Raw genomic sequence first — 20,716 nt, 5'->3', positions numbered from 1 at the left:
TCCACCAATCAGGCCTTTATGGTAGAGTGGTAAGGCGGAAGCCACTCCTCAGTAAAAGGCACGACAGCCTCCTTGGAGTTGGCCAAAAGGCACCTTAAGGACTCTCAGACCATGAGAAACAAGATTCTCTGGTCTGATGAAATCAAGATTGAACTCTTTGGCCTGAATGCCAAGTGTCACGTCTGGAGGAAACCTGGCCCAATCCCAAGGGTGAAGCATGGTGGTGGTAGCATCATGCTGTGGGGATGTTTTTCAACGGCAGGTACTGGAAGAGTAGGCCAGATTGAGGGAAAGATGAACGGAGCAAAGTACAGAGTGGTCCTTGATAAAAACCTGCTCCAGAGAACTCAGGACCTCAGACTGGGGCGAAGGTTCCCCTTCCAACAAGACAATGCAGAAGTGGCTTCGGGCGAAGTCTCTGAATGTCATACCCAAGAAGACTCGAGGCTGTAATCGCTGCCAAAGGTGCTTCAACAAAGTACTAAGTAAAGGGTTAAAACGTATGTAAATGTGAATTTCTTTTGATCCCCATACAGTACACCTTATGGTACATTAGACATAGCAACAGGAACACAGGCTATAGTAAAGTTACTCATGTTCTGTAGCTAACTATGGTTCCTTATAGTAATTTCTCCCTTGTGTCCAATTTCACTAAATACTGCTTCTTACAATACAGGTGATAAAGCTTCAGTCTGGCTGGGAACGTGTAATTAGCAGTAGTTCTGTCTTTTGTTATTTTTCATCTTTCTTTTTATCATGGTCTTACACGATGTTTTTACGTTACACTGATGTCTTGTGCTTATTATCTGAATTGGGGAAGAATGTAGGATTAGAAAAGAAATCTCTATAAAATGTATAGACTTTATTTATCACCTTTCATAGAAAACATAGTAGCCAAAAGCACTTCTGAAATGAGCACTTACTGAACAATGTAAAATGACAAGCAAGATACAGAGTAATACATACAAATATTAAAGTAATATTTAATTAGCCAGTAGTGCTGACTGTGGGATTGATGGCAAACATTTCTTACAGTAAAAAAAATTATAATACAATCATTGCAAAGAAAAACTATCATTTGAATCTGATATTTTTTGTAGACAGAGACCCAGACCAGACTAACAATGTTTTACATTCTTATATTATGTTTACGGAGTCAACTAGAATGAAAACAAATAGTGGAAATGAGGAAAAACACATTTTAATGTGACTTATAAAGAGGTATACAAAAGAAAACCTTTCAAAGCAATAGGGGTATACACATATAGGGGTATACTTAATTTAACTTGTAAGGCAAACAATTTAAATAGGATACATCAAATGTTATATTTGTGAAAAATAGCAAAATGCCTTATTATATCCTCCTGGTAGGTGGAGGCCGAAACACTTCGTCGGCATCATAGGACACAAGACCAAACTCTTTCAATCTGTTTGACAAGGTTTTTATTGCCTTTGTTTTTATTCCCGTACGATCTCTTACCCTTCTGAGCCGTTCGTCTTCATTCCAGAGTAATTTGCTCAGGCTCTCCACCTCAGCACAATTACCATAGATGTTGTTGCCAGTCGGAGGATCTGCGTGCTCGAGCTTGAAGAGCTCACGGCAGGGTTTACAAGGTGGCTTTTCTGTATGGATGCTATCCACACTAAAAGCTCTGCATCTGACTGGCCTTATAAATGTCACAGGCGTTTTTTCCATAACAGCAAGTGACACATAATGGTGCCATGTGTGTACACAAGATGAGGCAATCAGGATCTTTCGTTCCTTGTACCCAGTGCTGGACAAAGATGCCCCATAGTAATGAAACATCGGTTTATGTTGGTCATCAGTGTAGTAGGAGACGCATATTGTTGCCGCGATCAAGTTGTGATCACCAACCAAACCCAATCTTGTGATGAGATTGGACAGAYGGTTTTTGATATCATCTTCTGTGTCCTCTTCTGTCCTTAGGGTGACAACCTGCAAACATATGACTATCAAAATTAAAATACTAACTTTGGTTGCTTTGACCAGTTCTATTGTGTAGTACATTAAAGTATAAGAAGTCACTGCTCTTGGTTGAAGTAATTCCATATGGTATGGAACCCATTTTCAAACAGAGCAAAACAAATCCCTGTTGTAAAGAGCACATGAGAAATAAGCATATTTATTTCACCAAGTCAGTTAAATGAGAACTCATTCTCATCTACAGCAATAATCTGGGGAATAGTTGAGAAAGATTGAATGAGCCAATGTTAGGAATTGGGGTAGTTCAGTGTTAGGCCATAGCAAGACAGCACACTACGGCAGAGTTCAAAGCTGAATACATTGCCGACTCCTGCCAGATCTCACAACGCCTGGATATGTATTTAACATATCAACTAACCACATCATATCATAAATTAATCTGATGTCCCATTGCACAATCGATGACGTGACACAACCATTGGTTGATGCGATGATGAGATGCAATGTCTGCAATGTAGAGCACGACCTACTACTTCCACACCCCATCCCTAGGTGGCAGCAGCAACTGGTGCAGGTGCTGGGTTCTGCTATTGAGGCCTGATAAGCATGTGCTTGCTATCAGTTGTGAGCCTTGCAACATTTTATATGTGTGAATACTTTTGTTTGACCATGCCTTTTGTGTTTTCCTTTTTTTATAAATCATTATTTTGGGCACCGCCATTTTGGACTCTAACCTGCTTGGACTGGCTGACTAAGAGAGTCAAGACTGAGCTGTCTCCTACAGACACACGCATCCAACACCTAGGGCCTCATTTATCAAAGGTGTATGTGCACAAAAACGCTGTAAACCTTGCGTGGACCAGTTTTCCTGCAAAAGGTTGGTATTTATTCATTTTGAACTTGACGGGAAAGTCTGCTTATCTCCACTCAAATCTCAAACCATGTGTATGCACAAATTCTAGTGGTTGATCAACTGTATTGCAAGCAAACATTGTTCTTTTGGGGGAAATTGAGGTGTTCGATTCACAGGAATTATAATAATGGTAGGCTAATAAAAATATTATAACATAGGCCTAATGATWAAAAAAATATGCATTTGCGGTTGGTAAGGAAACCATGCAGCAGCATGTCACCTAATATCTTTATTTTACATGTATTATACAGGCTGAAATCATAATCATATTGCAGGGCATGTCTCTCCTCTGACATGACTGGTTTATTAACGCTACACAACACATTTTAGGCTACAATTGCTCATTTAATATCCATGCTCGAAAGTAAATAGACTGGTAGCCTATTTAAAATATTTGACAGTATGAGTAGGTTACAGTATTGCTGTGCAATATGAGGCAGGAGATAGAAACACAATCATGTATTGATGAACAAAATATTGAACAACAATTCCTGTTTTGCATAGAAGTGTGGGCAGTAGACAGCATTTACTTTTAAATTGTTCAATAGACAATCTTGCAGAATGCACGGCCAGTGTTTTGGCACTTGCAGCATGCATTTTTTGTTTAAAGTCACTGCAACAGATTAAMACATTCTGCCCACCCCACTACAGAAATGGGATCAGCTTTGCCATTGCGCTTTTTTTGTTAACATAAAATGTGAATGGAGGGTGTTTTCCAGGCGGGGTTGTAACGCTCATTCACAAGCGCAGCAATATAGTTTGGCTCTGATTTATCAATGAAATGCATATACTGTATGTTGTGCATACATAGAATAGATTAGAATCTACGTGTTAATCCAGAATTAAATGAGAGATTTACGCAGGTTTCAGAAATGAATTGAGAATGCCTCATAAATTCCAATTACATTCTTAAATTTGAATTGAATGTGAATTAGTAAACAGGATACATAATTTCAATTCAAATTTGAATGAAAGGAAATAGAATTGATTTCAGTGAAATTCAAATGCCTCCTCTATTCTACCTTAGGTGTAGTCTATAGATATACACATGTTGTACATAAAACATACAACATATCATTATATACATGCATATAAGATATTGATGAAACTATTGATTAAAATGAATGATCAAGGAAAACAAAACCTGTATGCAAATATACAAAGTTATTATATTTAATTAATTATTAACATTTTGTTAAATACGGGGAAGATACGGAAGTACTATCTGGACTATCCAAATTAACTCTCATGTTCTATGATAGTGGAATTTCCTTTGAATTGCACTGAAATAATTATGCTTCCTGTCACTCAAATTCAAATTCTACATCCGGTGGGGTGTGGCTAATTTAACTAGAATTTCACTCATGAGTTGAATGGGAGTCAATTCCAAACTTCTGAAGTGAGCCCAATCCTGATATGCTTACTTCTTACATCAATGCACACATTCAGACAGACTGGACAGGTGGTTTCGTAACACAATTCGAAGCTGGGATGATTAGGTGGTCATGATGGTATAACTAGTTTGGGAATTTAACCAGAAACCAGGGTTAAAACATATATTCTTGTGATAGGTGTCAGGAGATCTTTAGTGACAACAGAGTCGGGGACATTTGGATCTCCATTACACCAGCATAAAGAGTCCCCCCTACTGGCCTTCCAGCAAGGATCGACCAGGCCCAACCCCGCCTATCTTCAGAGACAAGCCAGCAATGAGATGCAGGGTGGTAGAACTGTTGGCAGTGTAAGTCCATTTACTTCGTTTTTAAGAACCTTAAGTTAAGAAACACTAACCATATCTAGTAGACAGGAGAAGGGTGTCCGACGAGGCAGTTTCGTGCTGTAACTCGCCAGTGGTCTCGGAAACACTTKCCTCACTCTCTCCAGCATCCCGCTTGACAAGATCATTTCCGGAGAGCACTTTCGTACATGTATGTTACCTAGGAAAAAGATGCTATGAAGCATCTTGAAAACACAAAGTTAAAGCCAGCCTGTAAGACTTCCTGTTAATTAATTAATTAATTATAACCCCAAATGTTTTCATGGACACTGCTGTGTTAAAGGCCCATTGCAGCTGTTTTTATATCAATACAAAWTCATKTCTGTGTAACAGTTAASTACCTTACTGTAATAGTTTTTCATTCAAATTGACAAAAATAACTTTTTWGCAAAAAACTATTACTCAAGCACAAATTTTGATAGGACTCTATGGGAGTGTTCTTGAAGCACCAAGACTCTTCCCAGAGCTGACCGCCCGGCCAAACTGAGCAATCGAGGGAGAAGGGCCTTGGTCAGGGAGGTGACCAAGAACCCGATGGTCACTCTGATAGTGCTCCAGAGTTCCTCTGTGGAGATGGGAGAACCATCGAGAAGGACGACCATCTCTGCAGCACTCCACCAATCAGGCCTTTATGGTATAGTGGCCAGATGGAAGTCACTCCTCAGTAAAAGGCACATGACAGCCTGCTTGGAGTTTGTCAAAAGTCACCTAAAGAATTCTTGGACCATGAGAAACAAGATTCTCTGGTCTGATGAAACCAAGATTGAACTCTTTGGCCTGAATGTCAAGTGTCATGTCTGCAGGAAACACGGCACCATCCCTACGGCGAAGCATGGTGGTGGCAGCATCATACTGTGGGGATGTTTTTCATCGGCAGCAACTGTGAGACTAGTCAGGATGGAGGGAAAGATGAACGGAGCAAAGTACAGAGAGATCCTTGATGAAAACCTGCTACAGAGCGCACAGGACAGACTGGAGCGAAGGTTCACCTTCCAACGGGACAATGACCCTAAGCACACAGCCAGGACAACGCAGGAGTAGCTTCGGGACAGGTTTCTGAATGTCCTTGAGTGTCCCAGCCAGAGCCCGGACTTGAACTCGATCTAACATCTCTGGAGAGACCTGGAAATAGCTGTGCATCCAACCTGACAGAGCTTGAGAGGATCTGCAGAGAAGACAGGTGTGTCAAGCTTGCAGCATCATACCCAAGAAGACTCGAGGCTGTAATCACTGCCAAAGGTACTTTAACAAAGTACTGAGTAAAGGGTCTGAATACTTATGTAAATGTGATATTTCCGTTTTTTATAAATTTGCACAAAAAAAACGTCATTATGGGGTATTGTGTGTAGATTGATGATTTAATCAATTTTAGAAAAAGGCTGTAACGTAACAAAATGTGGAAAATGTCAAGGGGTCTGGATACTTTCCAAATGCACTAGGGAGAAATATAGCCAATCATGGTTAGCCAGGATGGATCCTGAGATAATGTAAGGGTTGGACATGCCAAGAGATGAGTCCTGACTGGTCTGTAATGTCACAAGCTGCTGTCTGTAAATCGGGGGCTTCCCTGGTCATTGTATACAGTAGATAATATTTGCTACTGCTGATTTTTGGAAAGGTACACCTATGGACAACTGCATAAGTGTTTCTACAGCTCTCAAAAGCATTGCTGCCCTGAATTTAGTTGGTGCTATCAACAAAGCTCAGTAGGAAAAAGTAGAGCGACTACTTTCTGGAGGGAAATGCCGTGTTGACTCACATGCATTAACATTTGAATTCTTAAAGAGATGGGTGGGGCTACGGCTTAGGAGGGTGTGAATGACACTGAATAGGCGTACACAAAGAAGAGCTCTCGAACAAGTGTGAAAATCTTTCAAGAGCATTTTGCCTACTTGTTTCCTTTAGTGTGGGATAACAAGTTTATTACTTTTCAAAGCAACATAATATCCCATGTTTCCTCCAACTACAGTGTATGATATCCATTATGAAGGTCTGAGTCTGTACTTTTAAAGTGTAAAAGGGATAATGGTCATTTTGGCAATGAGGCCATTTATCTACTTCCCGAGAGACTGATGAACTCGTGAATACCATTTTTGTGTATCTCTGTTCCCATAGACTACCAGTCATTGCGCTAACACTAGTTAACAATTGTGCTTACGCTAGTTAGTGACTTCCTTCAAACTGCACATAGATACATACAATTTAATGTTACCCACTTGTTCATCTGACTTTGGGAAAGTAGATAAAGGGCCTAAATCCCAAACTAGCCCTTTAAGCTCACTTAGAGAAATTCCATCACAATTAACATCCAATACATACCTCTTCTGCTAATGTTATAATGTGCATATTTTCGTGATTTGCACAAAGTTCCACCACTCCGCAAATTATTTTTGCTGCATTTGTTTGGAAACCGTCCTCACTTCGAAAAWCTTCTGCCCTGCGATAGTCAACATCATATTCAGAAAATTCCCATCTGATCATTCTTGATTCGACCACTTTGTCATTTTATGAAAGCATTACTCTGTGGGAAGATCTTAATTCACTGATTTCTCTTAATTAAACAAGTTACAAGATCATGAACTTAGCCTACTATTTGATTTTTGTAACAAGATGCTTCTGTCTAACAGATTATGACAACTTTTCAGATAACTGGTTATTTTCATTTGACCATATTAAAAGATAGTTGTTCTATGCTAATATAACATTTTACAATGTCATCTATACATTTTCAAAATTATACATATATCGTGTGAAAACTTTAAGCAGCTTACCTTTCCAAAAACCTCTGCAAGAGCAACAGAAGAGATGRTGACCTTTATTACAACAAATTGTAATTTACATTAAATTAAACTTCTAATTATCACAACTCAACCAGATAAATAAGATTCTTACTGTATCAGCCATGTTCTCTGCGAGCATTGACGTGTGTAGCCTGCCACAAAGTTGATGTGAACTGTCAAGTGTATAATAATCACATGAYACCATGTAGGAGTGGTTGTCCACAAGGTTGGCAACACATTGCACGAGCTGAATTTCCTTAGCTGAAGCCCCACCCACATGGCCAGAGATTCCACTCCCCACGTTTCCCAGGTATGAATTTTAGTCCCTCACTAGAGGGGAAGGAAGAACACAAGCAGTATTTCTGACATCAAGGAGAGAAAATTATAAGGGCTGTCAGTGCAAAAAAACTAAATGCGACAGTGGTGTAATACATAATTCAAATCTCCAAACATGGTTAGTGTTATTATAATATAATTACTTTTTAATCTAACAGTCTGTCATAATTGACTATGACACATTTTTTTACTTTTCTGCCATATGCACTTTAGTGAACTTTAACTTCCAGCTAACCTAAATGTTACACTATTTGATTCCCACCAGGGGTTTACTTGAGATCAGGGGTGGGAGAGGTTCATCAAATGTGATAAAAAATATACACTGCTCAAAAAAATAAAGGGAACACTAAAATAACACATCCTAGATCTGAATGAATGAAATATTTTTATTAAATACTTTTTTCTTTACATAGTTGAATGTGCTGACATACAAAATCGCACAAAAATGATCAATGTAAATCAAATTTATCAACCCATGGAGGTCTGGATTTGGAGTCACACTCAAAATTAAAGTGGAAAACCACACTACAGGCTGATCCAACTTTGATGTAATGTCCTTAAAAACAGTCAAAATGAGGCTCAGTAGTGTGTGTGGCCTCCCACGTGCCTGTAATGACCTCCTACAATGCCTGGGCATGCCCCTGATGAGGTGGCGGATGGTCTCCTGAGGGATCTCCTCCCAGACCTGGACTAAAGCATCCGCCAACTCCTGGACAGTCTGTGGTGCAACGTGGCGTTGGTGGATGGAGCGAGACATGATGTCCCAGATGTGCTCAATTGGATTCAGGTCTTGGGAATGGACGGGCCAGTCCATAGCATCAATGCCTTCCTCTTGCAGGAACTGCTGACACCACTCCAGCCACATGAGGTCTAGCATTGTCTTGCATTAGGAGGAACCCAGGGCCAACCGCACCAGCATATGGTCTCACAAGGGGTCTGAGGATCTCATCTCGGTACCTAATGGCAGTCAGGCTACCTCTGGCGAGCACATGGAGGGCTGTGCAGCCCACAAGAAATGCCACCCCACACCATGACTGACCCACCGCCAAACCGGTCATGCTGGAGGATGTTGCAGGCAGCAGAACGTTCTCCACGGCGTCTCCAGACTCTGTCACGTCTGTCACATGTGCTCATGTGCTCAGTGTGAACCTGCTTTCATCTGTGAAGAGCACAGGGCGCCAGTGGGAATTTGCCACTCTTGGTGTTCTTGGCAAATGCCAAACGTCCTGCACGGTGTTGGGCTGTAAGCACAACCCCCACCTGTGGACGTCGGGCCCTCATACCACCCTCATGGAGTCTGTTTCTGACCGTTTGAGCAGACACATGCACATTTGTGGCCTGCTAGAGGTCATTTTTGCAGGGCTCTGGCAGTGCTCCACCTGCTCCTCCTTGCACAAAGGTGGAGGTAGCGGTCCTGCTGCTGGGTTGTTGCCCTCCTACGGCCTCCTCCACGTCTCCTGATGTACTAGCCTGTCTCCTGGTAGCGCCTCCATGCTCTGAACACTACGCTGACAGACACAGCAAACCTTCTTGCCACAGCTCGCATTGATGTGCCATCCTGGATGAGCTGCACTACCTGAGCCACTTGTGTGGGTTGTAGACTCCGTCTCATGCTACCACTAGAGTGAAAGCACCGCCAGCATTGAAAAGTGACCAAAACATCAGCCAGGAAGCATAGGAACTGAGAGTGGGTCTGTGGTCACCACCTGCAGAACCACTCCTTTATTGGGGGTGTCTTGCTAATTGCCTATAATTTCCACCTTTTGTCTATTCCATTTGCACAACAGCATGTGAAATTTATTGTCAATCAGTGTTGCTTCCTAAGTGGACAGTTTGATTTCACAGAAGTGTGATTGACTTGGAGTTACATTGTGTTGTTTAAGTGTTCCCTTTATTTTTTTGAGCAGTGTATATTTTAAAGTTAACAGAAATACTTATTTGTATAGCACCTTTCCTACACAAAAACCTGCTTTACAAAGAAAAGATTCCTGGAGGATCCTTTAGGGGTTCCTTAGATTGCTACACCAGGGGAACCCCTGAAGGTGCCTCCAGGAACCTTTTTATTAAGGTTCTCTACATGTCAAGTATTGAATTTCAAGCACAGATTATACTACAAAGACCAGGGAGCTTTTTCAAAAGCTTCATAAAGAAGGTCAGTGATTAGTAGATGGGTAACAATATCAAATCAGACATTGAATATCTCTTTAAGCATGGTATAGTTAATAATTATACTGTAGATTATATATTAAACCACCCAGACACATCAAAGATAGTCATCCTGCTGAACTGAGCTGCAGGACAGGAATGAAACTGCTCAGGGATGTTACCATGAGGCCATTGGTGACAACAGCTACATAGTTAAATGGCTACATAGTTAAATGGCTGTGATGGAAGAAAACTGAGGATGGACCAACAACATTGTAGTGACTCTCAATAATAAACTAAACGACAGTGAAAATTAATACAAATATACAGAATATAAATATTCCAAAACATGCAACAAGGCACTAAAGTAATACTCAACAACAAAAAAACACAGCAAAGGAATACACTTTTTGGGTTAAATGCAAAGCCTTACAGTGCATTCAGACCCATTGACCTTTTCCATATTGTTATGTTACAGCCTTATTGTAAAATGTATTAAAATGCTTTTACCCCCTCATCAACCTACACACAATACCCCATAATGATAAAGCGAAAACAGGTTTGGCCGTTTCTCCAATTCATCTTTGCAGATCCTCTCAAGTTCTGTCAGGTTGGATGGGGAGCTTTGCTGCACAGCTATTTTCGGGTCTCTCCAGAGATCGGGTTCAAGGACATTCAGAGACCTGTCCCGAAGCCACTCCTTTGTTGTCTTGGCTGTGTGCTTAGGGTCGTTATCCTGTTGGAAGGTGAACATTTGCTCCAGTCTGAGGTCCTGAGCGCTCTAGAGCAGGTTTTCATCAATGATCTCTCTGTACTTTGCTCCCTTCATCTTTCCCTCAATCCGGACTAGTCTCCCAGTCGCTGCCGCTGAAAAACATCCCCACAGCAGACCTGTGCCTCGCTCATCATGCTTCACCATAGGGATGGTGCCAGGTTTCCTCCAGACATGAAGCCTGGCATTTAGACCAGAGAGTCTTGTTTCTCATCGTCAGAGAGTCCTTTAGGTGACTTTTGGCAAACTCTAAGCGGGCTGTCATGTGCCTTTTACGGAGGAGTAGCTTCTGTCTGGCCACTCTACCATAAAGGCCTGATTGGTAGAGTGCTGCAGAGATGGTTGTCCTTCTGGTTCTCCCATCTCCACAGAGGAACTCTGGAGCTCTATCAGAGTGACCATCGGGTTCTTCGTTACCTCCCTGACCAAGGCCCTTCTCCCTCGGTTGCTCAGTTTGGCCGGGTGGCCAGCTCTAGGTAGAGTCTTGGTGGTTCCAAACTTCTGAWGGTGGCCACTGTGTTCTTGGGGACCTTCAATGCTGCAGATATTTGTTGGTACACTTCCCAGACCTGTGCCTCGCTCTATGGACAATTCTTTCGACCTCATGACTTGGTTTTTGCTCTGACATGCACTGTCAACTTTGGGACCTTATATAGACAGCTGTGTGCCTTTCCAAATCATGTCCAATCAATTGAATTTACCACAGGTGGACTCCAATCAAGCTTTCGAAACATCTCAGGGATGATCAATGGAAACAGGATGCACTTGAGCTCAATTTCGAGTCTCATAACAAAGGGTCTGAATACAACATATGTAAATAAGGTGTTTCTGTTTTTATTTGTATTACATTTGCWAAAATTTCTTAACCTGTTTTTGCTTTGTCATTAAAGGGTATTGTGTGTAGATTGATGAGGACATTGTTTTATTTAATCCATTTTAGAATAAGGCTCTAACGTAACAAAATGTGACAAAAGTCAAGGGGCCTGAATACTTTCATAATGCACTGTATTTTTGGGGCAAATCCAACACAACACATCACTGAGTAACTGCCTCCTTAATTTCAAACATGGTGGCTGCATTATGGTATGGGTATGCTTGACATGGGAAAATACTGGGGAGTTTTTCAGTATAAAAAGAAACGGGAAACAGACAAAATCCTACAGGAAAACCTGCTTCAGTCAAATCAGATATTATTTGTCACATGTGCCAAATACAACAGGTGTAGCCCTTAACCAACAATGCAGAGTAAAAAAAAAAAGTTTGAAAATATTTGCTAAAAAAATAAAGTAACATTATAAGTTAGTTTAGGTAATTGAGGTAATATGTGCCTGTAGGTAGGGGTAAAGTGACTATGCATTAATAATAAACATTAAGTAACAGCAGCATAAACAAAGGGGTCAATGCAAATAGATACCAGCATACTGATGAGCATTATATATAATTTGCAATATAAATATATGCAAAAGGTGCATGAAGAGTGCAATAGATAAACATTTTGGTTACTCAACCATCATCAGTGTCATAGGGAACACCTATCTTATATTAAAGAGGATAAACACAGTTTATCACAATTAGAACGCGGCTTCTTTTTGGGGTGTTCTACTGTAGCTCTTTCACACTGCTTCTCTGGCATCTGTTGAGAATACATTTGCCAATATGAGGAATGAATCCATAAGAATGACAAAATAATGTCTAAGTAGAGCTTGTCACATTGAATTCGCCCTGAATAAAACCTTTTCATTGTTGTTTATGCTTGATTTAAACTAATAACACATTTATAAAATGATTTACAATTAAGGTGCAAAGTATAACAAAAATGAACCTTTTTTTTCTGCATGATCTGCGTTGGTAATTTGCGTTGGATGATTTCAAGGTTTTTCATAAATTCTTCTTCTGTTGACTTCAGGAAACACTTATGTGCATCCTCTTTTTTCTGCATCTCATCACTGTCACGTTCAACATCAGACCATTCTTCTGGTGTCTGAAAAAGTGGATTTAAATAGTTGTAACATTAGTGGCCTGCCCTTTGGGGTTTAGCCGCTAAACCTCTACTTTCAAATAATTGTATAAGTATAATAATACTTCCCTCTTGAAACTTAATTATAAGGTAGACACATACATCGCTAATCAGTTTTGATCTTACCATGTCTGCAAAACACTGGCCACGGTAGAAGGTTTTGATTCCTGGGTAATTCAGCCCTGATTCAAACAGATTTTGCATACTCTTTGCAACCAGATGAAGACACTCTGTCTCGTAAGCATACACCTTCCAGTCCTCACCTACCAAAATCAACAGTTGCCCACTCTCTGCCTCACACTCATCAAAACCATCTATTACACCAATCACTACCATCTTCACTTCCTCTTTAAGGTAGAATTTGCTCAACTCTTCTATTTCTTTCTTGTTTCCTTTGTAAACAGTGTCGTCTTGGTGCCCGATCTTCAACGTGTACTTTTTTTTGTCAAGTGAAATCCTKTCATTACAATGTGCTGTCACTTTGTCTGAAACACATCTAAACAAATCTATTGGAAACACAAAAATGCAACATTAGTACACAATGTAATATGTCATATGCGTGTTATTTCACTTATCTTCAACAAGAGCAAGATCATTACAATTTCTCAGAAGCCTGAACAACATACCTAATAGCCATCACCCTCCACAAATTCCAACCAAAAGCAGCTCATAGATTATGTTAACACAAGGTATGTGGACACCTGCTCGTCGAACATCTCATTCCAAAATCATGGGCATTAATATGGAGTTGGTCCCCCCTTTGCTGCTCTAACAGGCTCCACTCTTCTGGGAAGGCTTTCCACTAGAAGGTGGAATATTGCTGAGGGGATTTCCATTCAGCCACAAGAGCATTAGTGAGGTTCGGTACTGATGCTGGGTGATTAGGCCTTGCTCACAGTCGGAGTTCCAATTCATCCCAAAGGTGTTCGATGTGGTTGAGGTCAGGGCTCTGTGTAGGCCAGTCAAGTTCTTCTCCATCACTGGAACTAAGGGGCCTAGCCCAAACCATGAAAAACAGCCCCAGACCATTATTCCTCCTTCACCAAACTTTACATTTGGCATTATGGATTCGGGCAGGTAGCATTCTCCTGGCATCCGCCAAACCTTGATTTGTCTGTCAGACTGCCAGATGGTGAAGCGTGATTCATCAGTCCAGAGAATGCGTTTCCACTGCTCCAAAGTCCAATGGCGGCAGGCTTTACACAGCTCTAGCCGATGTTTGGCATTGCGCATGGTGTTCTTAGGCTTGCGTGCGGCTGCTCGGCCATGGAAACCCATTTCATGAATCTCTCAAAGAACAGTCTTATGCTGACGTTGCTTCCAGAGGCAGTTTGGAACTCGGTAGTGAGTGTTGCAACCACGGACTAGCGATTTGTACATGCTACAGCACTCGGAAGTCACGTTCTGTGAGCTTGTGTGGCCTACCACACAGTGGCTGAGCCGTTGTTGCTCCTAGATGTTTCCATTTCACAATAACAGCACTTACAGTTGACCGGGGCAGCTTTAGCAGAGCAGAAATTTGACAAACAGACTTGTTGTCATATGACGGTGCCACATTGAAATTCACTGAGCTTTTCAGGGAGGGCCATTCTACTGCCAATGTTTGTCTATGGAGATTGCATGACTGCATGCTCGGTTTCATACACCTGTCAGCAAAAGGTATGGCTGAAATAGCTGAATCCACTAATTTGAAGGGGTGTCCACATACTTAGTGTAGCTGTGGTGAATGATGTAACCTTGCTGCCTTGTCAGTCTTTGATTTTGTATCTTGGATTTTGCACAACAACTTGCATATTTGCACTTCTTATCATATTGCACTTATTCTAGGCTATATGTACTGTATATACTGTGCCTTAGAAAGTATTCACACCAATTGACTTATTCATTTTTTTATTGTTTTTATGTTTATCATAAGTTCCAAAGAGTAAAAATGTCCCTCAGYCGAGTAGTGAATTTCAAGCACAGATTCAACCACAAAGAACAGGGAGGTTTTCGATTTTAAGAAAGGCATTGATGTTTATGGTTAGGTACACATTGGAGCAACGATACGCACCGCATCGATTATATGCAACGCAGGACACGCTAGATAAACTAGTAATATCATCAACCATGTGTAGTTAACTAGTGATTATGATTGATTGATTGTTTTTTTTAAAGATAAGTTTAATGCTAGCTAGCAACTTACCTTGGCTTACTGCATTCGCGTAACAGGCAGGCTCCCCGTGGAGTGGAATGTAATCAGGTGGTTAGAGCGTTGGACTAGTTAACTGTAAGGTTGCAAGATTGAATCCCCCGAGCTGACAAGGTAAAAATCTGTTGTTCTGCCCCTGAACGAGACAGTTAACCCACCGTTCCTAGGCCGTCATTGAAAATAAGAATGTGTTCTTAACTGACTTGCCTAGTTAAATAAAGATTGAATAAAAGGTGTAAAAAAAACTTTAAAAAGCGGCCAAATCGGTGTCCAAAAATACTGATTTCCGATTGTTATGAAAACTTGAAATCTTGAAATTGGCCATTCTGATTAATCGGTCGACCTCTAACCTGGATTGCACGATATTTGCCCATTGTTATTTTTAAAGGTCTTCAAGCTCTGTCAAGTTGGTTGTTGATCATTGCTAGACAGCAATTTTCAAGTCTTGCCCTAGATTTTCAAGCAGACTTAAGTGAAAACTGTAACTAGGCCACTCAAGAACATTCAATGCCGTATTGGTAAGCAACGCCAGTATAGATTCGACCTTGTGTTTTTGGTTATTGTCCTGCTGAAAGGTGACTTTGTCTACCATTGTCTGTTGGAAAGCAGACAGAACCAGGTATTTCTCTATGACTATTTTGCCTGTGCTTAGCTCTATCCCGATTTTTTTTCTTAAAAAAAAACTCCCTAGACCTTGCTGATGACAATCATACCTATAACATCATGAGTGGTACTCAGTAATGTGTTGTATTGGATTTACGCCAAACATAATACTTTCTGTATAGGCTTCCTTTTCAATCTGTCATTTAGGTTAATATTGTGGAGTAACTTCAATGTTGTTGGTCAATCCTCAGTTCTCCTATCAAAGCCATTAAACTCTCTGATTTTTAAATCACCATTGGCCTCATCGTGAAATCCCTGAGAGGGTTCCTTCCTCTCCAGCAACTTAGTTAGGAAGGACGCCTGTATTTTTGTAGTGACTGGGTGTATTGATACACCATCCGAAGCCTAATTAATAACTTCACCTTGCTCAAAGGGATATTCAGTGTCTGCTTTTTTTTTTTTTACACATATAGCAATTGGTGACCTTCTTTGCGAGGCATTCAATACACAAGTATATATTTTTAAACCTGCATATTTAGCTAAAAGAAATCCAGGATAGCAGGCAATATTAACCAGGTGAAATTGTGTCACTTCTCTTGCGTTCATTGCACGTAACAGTTTGGGCCGCCTAATTTGCCAGAATTTTACGTAATTATGACATAACATTGAAGGATGTGCAATGTAACAGGAATATTTAGACTTAGGGATGCCTCCCGTTAGATAAAATACGGAACGGTTCCGCATTTCACTGAAAGAATAAACGTCTTGTTTTCGAGATGATAGTTTCCGGATTCGACCATATTAATGACCTAAGGCTCGTATTTCTGTGTGTTATTATGTTATAATTAAGTCTATGATTTGATAGAGCAGTCTGACTGTGCGATGGTAGGCACCAGCAGGCTCGTAAGCATTCATTCAAACAGCACTTTTGTGCGTTTTGCCAGCAGCTCTGCTGTTTATGACTTCAAGCCTATCAACTCCTGAGATTAGGCTGGTGTAACCGATGTGAAATGGCTAGCTAGTTAGCGGGGTGCGCGCTAGTAGCGTTTGAAACGTCACTCGCTCTGAGACTTGGAGTGGTTGTTCCCCTTGCTCTGCAAGGGCCGCGGCTTTTGTGGAGCGATGGGTAACGCTGCTTCGAGGGTGGCTGTTGTCGTTGTGTTCCTTCCTTCGAGCCCAGGTAGGAGCGAGGAGAGGGATGGAAGCTATACTGTTACACTGGCAATACTAAAGTGCCTATAAGAACATCCAATAGTCAAAGGTTAATGAAATACAAATGGTATAGAGAGAAATAGTCCTATAATTCCTATAATAACTACAACCTAAAACTTCTTACCTGGGAATATTGAAGACTCATGTTAAAAGGAACCACCAGCTTTCATATCTTCTCATGTTCTGAGCAAGGAACTTAAACGTTAGCTTTCTTACATAGCACATATTGCACTTGTACTTTCTTCTCCAACACTTTGTTTTTGCATTATTTAAACCAAATTGAACATGTTTCATTATTTATTTGAGGCTAAATTGTTTTTGTTGATGTATTATATTAAGTTAAAATAAGTGTTCATTCAGTATTGTTGTAATTGTCATGATCACAAATACATTAAAAAAACAAAAAAAACAACATCCGATTAATCGGTATCTGCTTTTTTGGTCCTCCAATAATCGGTATCGGCGTTGAAAAATCATAATCGGTCGACCTCTAATCCAGGTGTACAAAGCTCTTACAGAGTATTTTGTGTAGATCGTTGACAAAAAACTACAATGAGATCCATTTGAATCCCACTTTTTAACACAACAAACTGTGGAAAAAGTCAAGGGGTGTGAATACTTTCTGAAGGCACTGTATGTTGTATCATATGGTTTTATGTTGTGTGTTTTTATAAAACAAATTTAGGCTTCACTCAAATTGCCCATCTGGGACAGTAAAGATGTTCTGGTTAGGTCAAGAAGAAATTTCCGGAGAAACTTCAAAGTGTGAAAACTATCGATCATTGGATAATGTTGGAACAATCTTTCTCTGAAGTATGAACAACAAACATCTTATGTGTAACTCATCACCTTCCACAATTACAAAGATCATTAGACTAAGACGGCTTCAGGTATGAATAGGCAGTAGTACCTTCAATCTGGCATTGTAGGAAAGCATTCCTAATAATCCCCGTGGTGCTGTTTGAGAGGAATAACCAAACAATTAGACAATATGGAACAATAGCATTTTGGTTTAGAATACATCTTCTGTCATACAGTACCAGGTCACCCATAAAAACATTTCATTGTAATGAAACTTAAAGCTACAGTCTGGCATTCTATAAAATTAAAATAATAAAAAGAAAAAGAAGATCAACGACCAAACACTTATTAGACAAGCAACTGATGGATGGGGTTTGATTATCTATTTAAAACAAATATTGCCTAGTCAGGACATTATTACCATTCCAGCTGGCTGATAGGCATTATTAGGTAGGTAATGTTAAACTAGGGGATACTTCCTCAATTCACAACATGGAAGGCAACACGTTTTCTAAAATTCCATGTGTAGTTGCATGAGGTTTGTTTGAATTTAGAAAAAAATTATACTTCTTCCAAATGCTGACCTCTGACGTCGCCTACTAAGAAAATGGAAAAGTGACTTTTAAACTTGTTGCATGCTATTTTATGCTATTTTATGTCAATCAAGGTTAGGTTTAGGGTTAGAAAAATGGTGACCATTACAGCTATAGGTGCATTGTGTTACAAATCAAGGTTAGGATTTAGGGTTATGGCTAAAATAGGTTATACCTAGGGTTAAGGCAAAAAAAAGTATGGGTTTATAGCTCTTGCTTCTTCTTGTGGCCTTTTGTGGGTACTACATAACTAATTCGTGACACTTGTTAGGTTCATAATCTGAGGTAGCAACTGCGTCAGATCTACAGATCAAGGAGCTAGACCTTTACATTTTGTTTGAAACTCAGTGAACATGCGCAGCATTCGCTCAATTTGATGCGAAAAAACAGATTTCGACGCATATCAAATTACCCAGCAGCCATTTAGAAACAACAAATCGTAAAAAAAAAATAAAAAAAAAGTTATTTCTTTATTTTTTGTTAAATGGCTGTTTAAATCGGCCACATCTTGACAAAGAGGAGAGGGACATGCATTTTGTTCAGGTTTACACCTTTTCTGAAAAAAAATATGGTTAACCATGACCATAAAATGTTTAACGGCTATAGCGATTGTTTACATTCAGGTTAACAACAACCCATGCGAACAGTTATATTGTGCAAAAAGTAGCCGTAACATGTTACGAATAAATTACATGAGGTAATCCTCCGGGTTCCAGAGAGCAGGTCTCAGTGTCAACAATAGCGAAGCCGGCATTGCTTGACGTATACGGTGCCACGGTGCTCAATAGAGCTAATAGGAACTGACCGTGTGAAAAATGCGCTGAATTAAATCCAGTTTTTCCGCGATCACTTCAAAATGACGGCAAGCAGCTAATATTATGAAACTGGGCTCCACGGCGGATGCATTTAACTAGTTTTTATCAGAAAAAAGTGTTGTTAAAAATGTAACGTGTCCAGCCTAGACTACTGTAGTTGGCATTAAACAAAGGCTAAACAAACATACCAATTTGACTTGAAGGAACAGAGGGGTGTAGTACAAAGCAGGATCAATTAGTTACCTAGCTAACTTTGATAAACAACCAGAAATAACTACTGATTTTATGGTTCATGTGTTTTTGGTTGTTGATTCAATTATATCATTCCCATTTCAAGGTTATCTTTAACTAGTAGGCTAGTCAAGACTAGTGACATTTCAATAAATGTTCTCTATTTTTATCTACGTTGTCAAATGAGACATCGTTTTGTGACTCACCTGTTCATTCTGACAGAAAATAGTCTTCCTCTTGAATAGAACCATTGATCTGCGTCCTTCAACCAAAGGACCTTTATTTTATATCCTGCAATTCCTGCCTGCTGAATGTTTCCCTTCCTTGTTTGCTGCTCCTCCTCATTTGCAAATGTGGAGAAATGCAAAAACAGTGTTGCCAACTTAGGGAGTATTCAGACCCCTCTAGCAACACATTTTCAACGACTTTTTCTGGTGTTATTGGAGACTCTGACGTGAAAGCACGTATCGTTCTTACTCTTCTCAATGAGCAGCGGGTGCTGCCGTGGGCCCCGCCCCCGTCCCAAAGCATTCACAGGTGGTCCAGTCCTCGCGCAGCAGTCCCTCCCAGCTGCAGTCAGAGCAGGAGATGTTCATCCCTCCACTTCCAGACTGCAAATTAATCGCGCATGCGGGAAGCCGCCGCTATCTGATCCCGCCCTGGTTTGCATTCAGGGCGGGATGTAAATGTAAATGTTCTGTCTAAAATAAATCACTGCACAAAAATAAATCACTGCATTTGACTCACACAGCCTCAGTCACTTACTCACCTTGTCCATTGTGTGTGTGCCTCTCTGTGACATAAGCTAAACATCTCATCATGTCTCAGTCTAAACTGTACTCTCAAAAATACAGAAAGGAATGGGAATCAAACCCTGAATTCAAAGGCTGATGGAGCCGTTTAGTGGAGATGATACAAGGGGATACTGCCTGTATTGTAAGGCTGATTTCTATGCCAAACTTAGTGATGTAAAAAAACACATAACTCAAAAACATACTGAAAAGGCAAAGCCTTATAACAGTTCCATCCAAAACAAGCTGCCATTTATGGTTTAAAAAATGTACTCTGCAAAAAAGGCTGAGGTCACTATGGCATTAGCTATCGCTGAACACTGTTCCATGCTGGCATGTGATCACATTGGAGAAGTATGTAGAGCTGCTTTCTCAGACTCCACTGCTGCTACCCACTTCAAAATGCACAGGACAAAGTGTACAGAAATTATTAACGGTGTTCTAGCACCATACTTTCTGAAAAAGTTGGTCGCAGATGTGGGTGACCAGCGTTTCAGCCTCCTCCTCGATGAGTCCACGGATGTAAGTGTTTCTAAGTACCTGGGGGTTGTGATAAGGTACTTTAGTGACACCAAGCAGACAATTGTATCAACATTTATGGGGCTTGTTGAGTTGGATGGTGGAGATGCCAAATCTATAGCCCGTGCTGTTGTGGCTTTCCTCGAGAAGTGTTGTCTTAAAAAAGAGAAACTCCTGGGGATAGGGACTGACAATGCCTCTGTTATGACAGGGATTAACAATGGGGTCCATAAAGTGCTGAAGGAGGAGTATGGCCTCAAATATATGGTTCTTAT

At 40.4% G+C, this 20,716-nt stretch overlaps 1 protein-coding gene and 2 long non-coding RNA genes across 3 annotated transcripts in view; 1 reads left to right on the top strand and 2 right to left on the bottom strand.

Moving 5' to 3' along the window:
- Positions 1-20,716, top strand: part of efna5b (ephrin-A5b) — a 455,881-nt gene that overhangs the window by 272,957 nt on the left and 162,208 nt on the right.
- On the bottom strand, positions 848-8,288 carry LOC111958216 (uncharacterized). Its single transcript, XR_011474704.1, has 4 exons — positions 7,407-8,288; positions 6,955-7,072; positions 4,650-4,820; positions 848-1,957 (listed from the first exon to the last, which is right to left on the bottom strand). It is a non-coding gene; the product is annotated as an uncharacterized lncRNA (long non-coding RNA).
- On the bottom strand, positions 12,189-19,427 carry LOC111958220 (uncharacterized). Its single transcript, XR_002893469.2, has 5 exons — positions 19,338-19,427; positions 17,602-17,648; positions 12,812-13,191; positions 12,491-12,649; positions 12,189-12,301 (listed from the first exon to the last, which is right to left on the bottom strand). It is a non-coding gene; the product is annotated as an uncharacterized lncRNA (long non-coding RNA).

Source organism: Salvelinus sp. IW2-2015, linkage group LG33, assembly GCF_002910315.2.
Source record: "Salvelinus sp. IW2-2015 linkage group LG33, ASM291031v2, whole genome shotgun sequence".
Classification (NCBI taxonomy): Eukaryota; Metazoa; Chordata; class Actinopteri; order Salmoniformes; family Salmonidae; genus Salvelinus; species Salvelinus sp. IW2-2015.
The sequence above is the reverse complement of the archived record's forward strand: the minus strand, read 5'-3'. Positions and strand labels throughout refer to the sequence as shown.